Source organism: Saccoglossus kowalevskii, chromosome 12 (genome assembly GCF_978046115.1).
Source record: "Saccoglossus kowalevskii chromosome 12, keSacKowa6.1, whole genome shotgun sequence".
In the NCBI taxonomy this organism is placed as follows: domain Eukaryota; kingdom Metazoa; phylum Hemichordata; class Enteropneusta; family Harrimaniidae; genus Saccoglossus; species Saccoglossus kowalevskii.
Window position 1 is genome coordinate 7,194,500 of NC_140652.1, and position 14,349 is coordinate 7,208,848.

Below are 14,349 nucleotides of genomic sequence, written 5' to 3' on the forward strand. Positions count from 1 at the left end.
ACACATAGTAAAGATATAAGGCCACGTTACTTCATTCTTTTTTTACAGTGATGGCAATCATTTATAGTGGAAAATCGTGGTTTTTTTGTAACTATTATAATTAAGGAAAAGTTTTCAAATTGCTTCTAATTTTCAAGAACAAGTTGTAGATGCTATCGGCACATAGTGGGTTTTAAGCCGTTAACACACCGGGCAAAGTTGTTCAAAGTGATGGCAAAGTTGTGCAAAGTTATGGAAACTTTGGTAGATATATCGGTATACATGACCTAAGTTGTTGACATATAGAAACGTGCAGCTGTAAAGTCAACACATTTAATAAATGCCAATTGAAAGCAACCTATAGATGTTCACATAAACTGACTGTAAAATGTAAGAAAACAGCGTGCAATGTTGGAAAAAGCGAAGGAAATGTTGGCGGAGTTGTTTGTTTATTTAACCTAGGTCATTGTAACGACACCCCCGCAGTTAAATTTAGAAAACATTAAGTAAATGCAACAGGAATGCCTCATATATAAACAAATTATCACAACAGCCATCCAAAGTATCGACAACAAACTGCTTACAAAGTTGTGAAAATTGATTGCGAAGTTGGTTGTTTCAAGCGGGATTGTTACCTGAGATATCATAATAACAAGTACCATAGTTAAAAGTTCGAAAATGTGGATAAATATTTCGAGAATTGCTGTTAAATTACCGTAGTGTTGCTCCAAGTATGTAGAGGTCATAGGTCAATACTAGAATCTAGAATGTACTTTGTGCCAGCGATAACGATTTTAAAACATCCAAAAACATGAAATACCCGCCAATTCGGCTTAACTTGAAATGATCCATGCAGCTAAGTGGTTACGTGACCGACAAATGTTTAAAGTAAAGCACGATCGGGCGTGGTTAGTACTTGCATGGGAGACTCCCTGAGTAAACGAGCAGTTTAATTTATTTTTTTTGTTTCATCACACACATAGTAAAGATATAAGGCCACGTTACTTCATTCTTTTTTTACAGTGATGGCAATCATTTATAGTGGAAAATCGTGGTTTTTTGTAACTATTATAATTAAGGAAAAGTTTTCAAATTGCTTCTAATTTTCAAGAACAAGTTGTAGATGCTATCGGCACATAGTGGGTTTTAAGCCGTTAACACACCGGGCAAAGTTGTTCAAAGTGATGGCAAAGTTGTGCAAAGTTATGGAAACTTTGGTAGATATATCGGTATACATGACCTAAGTTGTTGGCATATAGAAACGTGCAGCTGTAAAGTCAACACATTTAATAAATGCCAATTGAAAGCAACCTATAGATGTTCACATCAACTGACTGTAAAATGTTAGAAAACAGCGTGCAATGTTGGAAAAAGCGAAGGAAATGTTGGCGGAGTTGTTTGTTTATTTAACCTAAGTCATTGTAACGACACCCCCACAGTTAAATTTAGAAAACATTAAGTAAATGCAACAGGAATGCCTCATATATAAACAAATTATCACAACAGCCAACCAAAGTATCGACAACAAACTGCTTACAAAGTTGTGAAAATTGATTGCGAAGTTGGTTGTTTCATGCGGGATTGTTACCTGAGATATCATAATAACAAGTACCATAGTTAAAAGTTCGAAAATGTGAATAAATATTTCGAGAATTGCTGTTAAATTACCGTAGTGTTGCTCCAAGTATGTAGAGGTCATAGGTCAATACTAGAATCTAGAATGTACTTTGTGCCAGCGATAACGATTTTAAAACATCCAAAAACATGAAATACCCGGCAATTCGGCTTAACTTGAAATGATCCATGCAGCTAAGTGGTTACGTGACCGACAAATGTTTAAAGTAAAGCACGATCGGGCGTGGTTAGTACTTGCATGGGAGACTCCCTGAGTAAACGAGCAGTTTAATTTATTTTTTGGTTTCATCACACACATAGTAAAGATATAAGGCCACGTTACTTCATTCTTTTTTTACAGTGATGGCAATCATTTATAGTGGAAAATCGTGGTTTTTTTGTAACTATTATAATTAAGGAAAAGTTTTCAAATTGCTTCTAATTTTCAAGAACAAGTTGTAGATGCTATCGGCACATAGTGGGTTTTAAGCCGTTAACACACCGGGCAAAGTTGTTCAAAGTGATGGCAAAGTTGTGCAAAGTTATGGAAACTTTGGTAGATATATCGGTATACATGACCTAAGTTGTTGGCATATAGAAACGTGCAGCTGTAAAGTCAACACATTTAATAAATGCCAATTGAAAGCAACCTATAGATGTTCACATCAACTGACTGTAAAATGTTAGAAAACAGCGTGCAATGTTGGAAAAAGCGAAGGAAATGTTGGCGGAGTTGTTTGTTTATTTAACCTAAGTCATTGTAACGACACCCCCGCAGTTAAATTTAGAAAACATTAAGTAAATGCAACAGGAATGCCTCATATATAAACAAATTATCACAACAGCCAACCAAAGTATCGACAACAAACTGCTTACAAAGTTGTGAAAATTGATTGCGAAGTTGGTTGTTTCATGCGGGATTGTTACCTGAGATATCATAATAACAAGTACCATAGTTAAAAGTTCGAAAATGTGAATAAATATTTCGAGAATTGCTGTTAAATTACCGTAGTGTTGCTCCAAGTATGTAGAGGTCATAGGTCAATACTAGAATCTAGAATGTACTTTGTGCCAGCGATAACGATTTTAAAACATCCAAAAACATGAAATACCCTCCAATTCGGCTTAACTTGAAATGATCCATGCAGCTAAGTGGTTACGTGACCGACAAATGTTTAAAGTAAAGCACGATCGGGCGTGGTTAGTACTTGCATGGGAGACTCCCTGAGTAAACGAGCAGTTTAATTTATTTTTTGGTTTCATCACACACATAGTAAAGATATAAGGCCACGTTACTTCATTCTTTTTTTACAGTGATGGCAATCATTTATAGTGGAAAATCGTGGTTTTTTTGTAACTATTATAATTAAGGAAAAGTTTTCAAATTGCTTCTAATTTTCAAGAACAAGTTGTAGATGCTATCGGCACATAGTGGGTTTTAAGCCGTTAACACACCGGGCAAAGTTGTTCAAAGTGATGGCAAAGTTGTGCAAAGTTATGGAAACTTTGGTAGATATATCGGTATACATGACCTAAGTTGTTGACATATAGAAACGTGCAGCTGTAAAGTCAACACATTTAATAAATGCCAATTGAAAGCAACCTATAGATGTTCACATAAACTGACTGTAAAATGTAAGAAAACAGCGTGCAATGTTGGAAAAAGCGAAGGAAATGTTGGCGGAGTTGTTTGTTTATTTAACCTAGGTCATTGTAACGACACCCCCGCAGTTAAATTTAGAAAACATTAAGTAAATGCAACAGGAATGCCTCATATATAAACAAATTATCACAACAGCCATCCAAAGTATCGACAACAAACTGCTTACAAAGTTGTGAAAATTGATTGCGAAGTTGGTTGTTTCAAGCGGGATTGTTACCTGAGATATCATAATAACAAGTACCATAGTTAAAAGTTCGAAAATGTGGATAAATATTTCGAGAATTGCTGTTAAATTACCGTAGTGTTGCTCCAAGTATGTAGAGGTCATAGGTCAATACTAGAATCTAGAATGTACTTTGTGCCAGCGATAACGATTTTAAAACATCCAAAAACATGAAATACCCGCCAATTCGGCTTAACTTGAAATGATCCATGCAGCTAAGTGGTTACGTGACCGACAAATGTTTAAAGTAAAGCACGATCGGGCGTGGTTAGTACTTGCATGGGAGACTCCCTGAGTAAACGAGCAGTTTAATTTATTTTTTTGTTTCATCACACACATAGTAAATATATAAGGCCACGTTACTTCATTCTTTTTTTACAGTGATGGCAATCATTTATAGTGGAAAATCGTGGTTTTTTGTAACTATTATAATTAAGGAAAAGTTTTCAAATTGCTTCTAATTTTCAAGAACAAGTTGTAGATGCTATCGGCACATAGTGGGTTTTAAGCCGTTAACACACCGGGCAAAGTTGTTCAAAGTGATGGCAAAGTTGTGCAAAGTTATGGAAACTTTGGTAGATATATCGGTATACATGACCTAAGTTGTTGGCATATAGAAACGTGCAGCTGTAAAGTCAACACATTTAATAAATGCCAATTGAAAGCAACCTATAGATGTTCACATCAACTGACTGTAAAATGTTAGAAAACAGCGTGCAATGTTGGAAAAAGCGAAGGAAATGTTGGCGGAGTTGTTTGTTTATTTAACCTAAGTCATTGTAACGACACCCCCGCAGTTAAATTTAGAAAACATTAAGTAAATGCAACAGGAATGCCTCATATATAAACAAATTATCACAACAGCCAACCAAAGTATCGACAACAAACTGCTTACAAAGTTGTGAAAATTGATTGCGAAGTTGGTTGTTTCATGCGGGATTGTTACCTGAGATATCATAATAACAAGTACCATAGTTAAAAGTTCGAAAATGTGAATAAATATTTCGAGAATTGCTGTTAAATTACCGTAGTGTTGCTCCAAGTATGTAGAGGTCATAGGTCAATACTAGAATCTAGAATGTACTTTGTGCCAGCGATAACGATTTTAAAACATCCAAAAACATGAAATACCCGCCAATTCGGCTTAACTTGAAATGATCCATGCAGCTAAGTGGTTACGTGACCGACAAATGTTTAAAGTAAAGCACGATCGGGCGTGGTTAGTACTTGCATGGGAGACTCCCTGAGTAAACGAGCAGTTTAATTTATTTTTTGGTTTCATCACACACATAGTAAAGATATAAGGCCACGTTACTTCATTCTTTTTTTACAGTGATGGCAATCATTTATAGTGGAAAATCGTGGTTTTTTTGTAACTATTATAATTAAGGAAAAGTTTTCAAATTGCTTCTAATTTTCAAGAACAAGTTGTAGATGCTATCGGCACATAGTGGGTTTTAAGCCGTTAACACACCGGGCAAAGTTGTTCAAAGTGATGGCAAAGTTGTGCAAAGTTATGGAAACTTTGGTAGATATATCGGTATACATGACCTAAGTTGTTGACATATAGAAACGTGCAGCTGTAAAGTCAACACATTTAATAAATGCCAATTGAAAGCAACCTATAGATGTTCACATAAACTGACTGTAAAATGTAAGAAAACAGCGTGCAATGTTGGAAAAAGCGAAGGAAATGTTGGCGGAGTTGTTTGTTTATTTAACCTAGGTCATTGTAACGACACCCCCGCAGTTAAATTTAGAAAACATTAAGTAAATGCAACAGGAATGCCTCATATATAAACAAATTATCACAACAGCCATCCAAAGTATCGACAACAAACTGCTTACAAAGTTGTGAAAATTGATTGCGAAGTTGGTTGTTTCAAGCGGGATTGTTACCTGAGATATCATAATAACAAGTACCATAGTTAAAAGTTCGAAAATGTGGATAAATATTTCGAGAATTGCTGTTAAATTACCGTAGTGTTGCTCCAAGTATGTAGAGGTCATAGGTCAATACTAGAATCTAGAATGTACTTTGTGCCAGCGATAACGATTTTAAAACATCCAAAAACATGAAATACCCGCCAATTCGGCTTAACTTGAAATGATCCATGCAGCTAAGTGGTTACGTGACCGACAAATGTTTAAAGTAAAGCACGATCGGGCGTGGTTAGTACTTGCATGGGAGACTCCCTGAGTAAACGAGCAGTTTAATTTATTTTTTTGTTTCATCACACACATAGTAAATATATAAGGCCACGTTACTTCATTCTTTTTTTACAGTGATGGCAATCATTTATAGTGGAAAATCGTGGTTTTTTGTAACTATTATAATTAAGGAAAAGTTTTCAAATTGCTTCTAATTTTCAAGAACAAGTTGTAGATGCTATCGGCACATAGTGGGTTTTAAGCCGTTAACACACCGGGCAAAGTTGTTCAAAGTGATGGCAAAGTTGTGCAAAGTTATGGAAACTTTGGTAGATATATCGGTATACATGACCTAAGTTGTTGGCATATAGAAACGTGCAGCTGTAAAGTCAACACATTTAATAAATGCCAATTGAAAGCAACCTATAGATGTTCACATCAACTGACTGTAAAATGTTAGAAAACAGCGTGCAATGTTGGAAAAAGCGAAGGAAATGTTGGCGGAGTTGTTTGTTTATTTAACCTAAGTCATTGTAACGACACCCCCGCAGTTAAATTTAGAAAACATTAAGTAAATGCAACAGGAATGCCTCATATATAAACAAATTATCACAACAGCCAACCAAAGTATCGACAACAAACTGCTTACAAAGTTGTGAAAATTGATTGCGAAGTTGGTTGTTTCATGCGGGATTGTTACCTGAGATATCATAATAACAAGTACCATAGTTAAAAGTTCGAAAATGTGAATAAATATTTCGAGAATTGCTGTTAAATTACCGTAGTGTTGCTCCAAGTATGTAGAGGTCATAGGTCAATACTAGAATCTAGAATGTACTTTGTGCCAGCGATAACGATTTTAAAACATCCAAAAACATGAAATACCCGCCAATTCGGCTTAACTTGAAATGATCCATGCAGCTAAGTGGTTACGTGACCGACAAATGTTTAAAGTAAAGCACGATCGGGCGTGGTTAGTACTTGCATGGGAGACTCCCTGAGTAAACGAGCAGTTTAATTTATTTTTTGGTTTCATCACACACATAGTAAAGATATAAGGCCACGTTACTTCATTCTTTTTTTACAGTGATGGCAATCATTTATAGTGGAAAATCGTGGTTTTTTTGTAACTATTATAATTAAGGAAAAGTTTTCAAATTGCTTCTAATTTTCAAGAACAAGTTGTAGATGCTATCGGCACATAGTGGGTTTTAAGCCGTTAACACACCGGGCAAAGTTGTTCAAAGTGATGGCAAAGTTGTGCAAAGTTATGGAAACTTTGGTAGATATATCGGTATACATGACCTAAGTTGTTGGCATATAGAAACGTGCAGCTGTAAAGTCAACACATTTAATAAATGCCAATTGAAAGCAACCTATAGATGTTCACATCAACTGACTGTAAAATGTTAGAAAACAGCGTGCAATGTTGGAAAAAGCGAAGGAAATGTTGGCGGAGTTGTTTGTTTATTTAACCTAAGTCATTGTAACGACACCCCCACAGTTAAATTTAGAAAACATTAAGTAAATGCAACAGGAATGCCTCATATATAAACAAATTATCACAACAGCCAACCAAAGTATCGACAACAAACTGCTTACAAAGTTGTGAAAATTGATTGCGAAGTTGGTTGTTTCATGCGGGATTGTTACCTGAGATATCATAATAACAAGTACCATAGTTAAAAGTTCGAAAATGTGAATAAATATTTCGAGAATTGCTGTTAAATTACCGTAGTGTTGCTCCAAGTATGTAGAGGTCATAGGTCAATACTAGAATCTAGAATGTACTTTGTGCCAGCGATAACGATTTTAAAACATCCAAAAACATGAAATACCCGCCAATTCGGCTTAACTTGAAATGATCCATGCAGCTAAATGGTTACGTGACCGACAAATGTTTAAAGTAAAGCACGATCGGGCGTGGTTAGTACTTGCATGGGAGACTCCCTCAGTAAACGAGCAGTTTAATTTATTTTTTGGTTTCATCACACACATAGTAAAGATATAAGGCCACGTTACTTCATTCTTTTTTTACAGTGATGGCAATCATTTATAGTGGAAAATCGTGGTTTTTTTGTAACTATTATAATTAAGGAAAAGTTTTCAAATTGCTTCTAATTTTCAAGAACAAGTTGTAGATGCTATCGGCACATAGTGGGTTTTAAGCCGTTAACACACCGGGCAAAGTTGTTCAAAGTGATGGCAAAGTTGTGCAAAGTTATGGAAACTTTGGTAGATATATCTGTATACATGACCTAAGTTGTTGGCATATAGAAACGTGCAGCTGTAAAGTCAACACATTTAATAAATTCCAATTGAAAGCAACCTATAGATGTTCACATCAACTGACTGTAAAATGTTAGAAAACAGCGTGCAATGTTGGAAAAAGCGAAGGAAATGTTGGCGGAGTTGTTTGTTTATTTAACCTAAGTCATTGTAACGACACCCCCACAGTTAAATTTAGAAAACATTAAGTAAATGCAACAGGAATGCCTCATATATAAACAAATTATCACAACAGCCAACCAAAGTATCGACAACAAACTGCTTACAAAGTTGTGAAAATTGATTGCGAAGTTGGTTGTTTCATGCGGGATTGTTACCTGAGATATCATAATAACAAGTACCATAGTTAAAAGTTCGAAAATGTGAATAAATATTTCGAGAATTGCTGTTAAATTACCGTAGTGTTGCTCCAAGTATGTAGAGGTCATAGGTCTATACTAGAATCTAGAATGTACTTTGTGCCAGCGATAACGATTTTAAAACATCCAAAAACATGAAATACCCGCATATTCGGCTTAACTTGAAATGATCCATGCAGCTAAATGGTTACGTGACCGACAAATGTTTAAAGTAAAGCACGATCGGGCGTGGTTAGTACTTGCATGGGAGACTCCCTGAATAAACGAGCAGTTTAATTTATTTTTTGGTTTCATCACACACATAGTAAAGATATAAGGCCACGTTACTTCATTCTTTTTTTACAGTGATGGCAATCATTTATAGTGGAAAATCGTGGTTTTTTGTAACTATTATAATTAAGGAAAAGTTTTCAAATTGCTTCTAATTTTCAAGAACAAGTTGTAGATGCTATCGGCACATAGTGGGTTTTAAGCCGTTAACACACCGGGCAAAGTTGTTCAAAGTGATGGCAAAGTTGTGCAAAGTTATGGAAACTTTGGTAGATATATCGGTATACATGACCTAAGTTGTTGGCATATAGAAACGTGCAGCTGTAAAGTCAACACATTTAATAAATGCCAATTGAAAGCAACCTATAGATGTTCACATAAACTGACTGTAAAATGTTAGAAAACAACGTGCAATGTTGGAAAAAGCGAAGGAAATGTTGGCGGAGTTGTTTGTTTATTTAACCTAGGTCATTGTAACGACACCCCCGCAGTTAAATTTAGAAAACATTAAGTAAATGCAACAGGAATGCCTCATATATAAACAAATTATCACAACCCTCATCCAAAGTGTCGACAACAAACTGCTTACAAAGTTGTGAAAATTGATTGCGAAGTTGGTTGTTTCATGCGGGATTGTTACCTGAGATATCATAATAACAAGTACCATAGTTAAAAGTTCGAAAATGTGAATAAATATTTCGAGAATTGCTGTTAAATTACCGTAGTGTTGCTCCAAGTATGTAGAGGTCATAGGTCAATACTATAATCTAGAATGTACTTTGTGCCAGCGATAACGATTTTAAAACATCCAAAAACATGAAATACCCGCCAATTAGGCTTAACTTGAAATGATCCATGCAGCTAAGTGGTTACGTGACCGACAAATGTTTAAAGTAAAGCACGATCGGGCGTGGTTAGTACTTGCATGGGAGACTCCCTGAGTAAACGAGCAGTTTAATTTATTTTTTGGTTTCATCACACACATAGTAAAGATATAAGGCCACGTTACTTCATTCTTTTTTTACAGTGATGGCAATCATTTATAGTGGAAAATCGTGGTTTTTTTGTAACTATTATAATTAAGGAAAAGTTTTCAAATTGCTTCTAATTTTCAAGAACAAGTTGTAGATGCTATCGGCACATAGTGGGTTTTAAGCCGTTAACACACCGGGCAAAGTTGTTCAAAGTGATGGCAAAGTTGTGCAAAGTTATGGAAACTTTGGTAGATATATCGGTATACATGACCTAAGTTGTTGGCATATAGAAACGTGCAGCTGTAAAGTCAACACATTTAATAAATGCCAATTGAAAGCAACCTATAGATGTTCACATCAACTGACTGTAAAATGTTAGAAAACAGCGTGCAATGTTGGAAAAAGCGAAGGAAATGTTGGCGGAGTTGTTTGTTTATTTAACCTAAGTCATTGTAACGACACCCCCACAGTTAAATTTAGAAAACATTAAGTAAATGCAACAGGAATGCCTCATATATAAACAAATTATCACAACAGCCAACCAAAGTATCGACAACAAACTGCTTACAAAGTTGTGAAAATTGATTGCGAAGTTGGTTGTTTCATGCGGGATTGTTACCTGAGATATCATAATAACAAGTACCATAGTTAAAAGTTCGAAAATGTGAATAAATATTTCGAGAATTGCTGTTAAATTACCGTAGTGTTGCTCCAAGTATGTAGAGGTCATAGGTCAATACTAAAATCTAGAATGTACTTTGTGCCAGCGATAACGATTTTAAAACATCCAAAAACATGAAATACCCGCCAATTCGGCTTAACTTGAAATGATCCATGCAGCTAAATGGTTACGTGACCGACAAATGTTTAAAGTAAAGCACGATCGGGCGTGGTTAGTACTTGCATGGGAGACTCCCTGAGTAAACGAGCAGTTTAATTTATTTTTTGGTTTCATCACACACATAGTAAAGATATAAGGCCACGTTACTTCATTCTTTTTTTACAGTGATGGCAATCATTTATAGTGGAAAATCGTGGTTTTTTTGTAACTATTATAATTAAGGAAAAGTTTTCAAATTGCTTCTAATTTTCAAGAACAAGTTGTAGATGCTATCGGCACATAGTGGGTTTTAAGCCGTTAACACACCGGGCAAAGTTGTTCAAAGTGATGGCAAAGTTGTGCAAAGTTATGGAAACTTTGGTAGATATATCTGTATACATGACCTAAGTTGTTGGCATATAGAAACGTGCAGCTGTAAAGTCAACACATTTAATAAATGCCAATTGAAAGCAACCTATAGATGTTCACATCAACTGACTGTAAAATGTTAGAAAACAGCGTGCAATGTTGGAAAAAGCGAAGGAAATGTTGGCGGAGTTGTTTGTTTATTTAACCTAAGTCATTGTAACGACACCCCCACAGTTAAATTTAGAAAACATTAAGTAAATGCAACAGGAATGCCTCATATATAAACAAATTATCACAACAGCCAACCAAAGTATCGACAACAAACTGCTTACAAAGTTGTGAAAATTGATTGCGAAGTTGGTTGTTTCATGCGGGATTGTTACCTGAGATATCATAATAACAAGTACCATAGTTAAAAGTTCGAAAATGTGAATAAATATTTCGAGAATTGCTGTTAAATTACCGTAGTGTTGCTCCAAGTATGTAGAGGTCATAGGTCAATACTAGAATCTAGAATGTACTTTGTGCCAGCGATAACGATTTTAAAACATCCAAAAACATGAAATACCCGCCAATTCGGCTTAACTTGAAATGATCCATGCAGCTAAATGGTTACGTGACCGACAAATGTTTAAAGTAAAGCACGATCGGGCGTGGTTAGTACTTGCATGGGAGACTCCCTGAGTAAACGAGCAGTTTAATTTATTTTTTGGTTTCATCACACACATAGTAAAGATATAAGGCCACGTTACTTCATTCTTTTTTTACAGTGATGGCAATCATTTATAGTGGAAAATCGTGGTTTTTTTGTAACTATTATAATTAAGGAAAAGTTTTCAAATTGCTTCTAATTTTCAAGAACAAGTTGTAGATGCTATCGGCACATAGTGGGTTTTAAGCCGTTAACACACCGGGCAAAGTTGTTCAAAGTGATGGCAAAGTTGTGCAAAGTTATGGAAACTTTGGTAGATATATCGGTATACATGACCTAAGTTGTTGGCATATAGAAACGTGCAGCTGTAAAGTCAACACATTTAATAAATGCCAATTGAAAGCAACCTATAGATGTTCACATAAACTGACTGTAAAATGTTAGAAAACAACGTGCAATGTTGGAAAAAGCGAAGGAAATGTTGGCGGAGTTGTTTGTTTATTTAACCTAGGTCATTGTAACGACACCCCCGCAGTTAAATTTAGAAAACATTAAGTAAATGCAACAGGAATGCCTCATATATAAACAAATTATCACAACAGCCATCCAAAGTATCGACAACAAACTGCTTACAAAGTTGTGAAAATTGATTGCGAAGTTGGTTGTTTCATGCGGGATTGTTACCTGAGATATCATAATAACAAGTACCATAGTTAAAAGTTCGAAAATGTGAATAAATATTTCGAGAATTGCTGTTAAATTACCGTAGTGTTGCTCCAAGTATGTAGAGGTCATAGGTTAATACTAGAATCTAGAATGTACTTTGTGCCAGCGATAACGATTTTAAAACATACAAACACATGAAATACCCGCCAATTCGGCTTAACTTGAAATGATCCATGCAGCTAAATGGTTACGTGACCGACAGATGTTTAAAGTAAAGCACGATCGGGCGTGGTTAGTACTTGCATGGGAGACTCCCTGAGTAAACGAGCAGTTTAATTTATTTTTTGGTTTCATCACACACATAGTAAAGATATAAGGCCACGTTACTTTATTATTTTTTTACAGTGATGGCAATCATTTATAGTGGAAAATCGTGGTTTTTTTGTAACTATTATAATTAAGGAAAAGTTTTCAAATTGCTTCTAATTTTCAAGAACAAGTTGTAGATGCTATCGGCACATAGTGGGTTTTAAGCCGTTAACACACCGGGCAAAGTTGTTCAAAGTGATGGCAAAGTTGTGCAAAGTTATGGAAACTTTGGTAGATATATCGGTATACATGGCCTAAGTTGTTGGCATATAGAAACGTGCAGCTGTAAAGTCAACACATTTAATAAATGCCAATTGAAAGCAACCTATAGATGTTCACATAAACTGACTGTAAAATGTTAGAAAACAGCGTGCAATGTTGGAAAAAGCAAAGGAAATGTTGGCGGAGTTGTTTGTTTATTTAACCTAAGTCATTGTAACGACACCCCCGCAGTTAAATTTAGAAAACATTAAGTAAATGCAACAGGAATGCCTCATATATAAACAAATTATCACAACAGCCAACCAAAGTATCGACAACAAACTGCTTACAAAGTTGTGAAAATTGATTGCGAAGTTGGTTGTTTCATGCGGGATTGTTACCTGAGATATCATAATAACAAGTACCATAGTTAAAAGTTCGAAAATGTGAATAAATATTTCGAGAATTGCTGTTAAATAACCGTAGTGTTGCTCCAAGTATGTTGAGGTCATAGGTCAATACTAGAATCTAGAATGCACTTTGTGCCAGCGATAACGATTTTAAAACATCCAAAAACATGAAATACCCGCCAATTCGGCTTAACTTCAAATGATCCATGCAGCTAAGTGGTTACATGACCGACAAATGTTTAAAGTAAAGCATGATCGGGCGTGGTTAGTACTTGCATGGGAGACTCCCTGAGTAAACGAGCAGTTTAATTTATTTTTTTGTTTCATCACACACATAGTAAAGATATAAGGCCACGTTACTTCATTCTTTTTTTACAGTGATGGCAATCATTTATAGTGGAAAATCGTGGTTTTTTTGTAACTATTATAATTAAGGAAAAGTTTTCAAATTGCTTCTAATTTTCAAGAACAAGTTGTAGATGCTATCGGCACATAGTGGGTTTTAAGCCGTTAACACACCGGGTAAAGTTGTTCAAAGTGATGGCAAAGTTGTGCAAAGTTATGGAAACTTTGGTAGATATATCGGTATACATGACCTAAGTTGTTGGCATATAGAAACGTGCAGCTGTAAAGTCAACACATTTAATAAATGCCAATTGAAAGCAACCTATATATGTTCACATAAACTGACTGTAAAATGTTAGAAAACAGCGTGCAATGTTGGAAAAAGCGAAGGAAATGTTGGCGGAGTTGTTTGTTTATTTAACCTAAGTCATTGTAACGACACCACCGCAGTTAAATTTAGAAAACATTAAGTAAATGCAACAGGAATGCCTCATATATAAACAAATTATCACAACAGCCATCCAAAGTATCGACAACAAACTGCTTACAAAGTTGTGAAAATTGATTGCGAAGTTGGTTGTTTCAAGCGGGATTGTTACCTGAGATATCATAATAACAAGTACCATAGTTAAAAGTTCGAAAATGTGAATAAATATTTCGAGAATTGCTGTTAAATTACCGTAGTGTTGCTCCAAGTATGTAGAGGTCATAGGTCAATACTAGAATCTAGAATGCACTTTGTGCCAGCGATAACGATTTTAAAACATCCAAAAACATGAAATACCCGCCAATTCGGCTTAACTTGAAATGATCCATGCAGCTAAGTGGTTACGTGACCGACAAATGTTTAAAGTAAAGCACGATCGGGCGTGGTTAGTACTTGCATGGGAGACTCCCTGAGTAAATGAGCAGTTTAATTTATTTTTTTGTTTCACCACACACATAGTAAAGATATAAGGCCACGTTACTTCATTCTTTTTTTACAGTGATGGCAA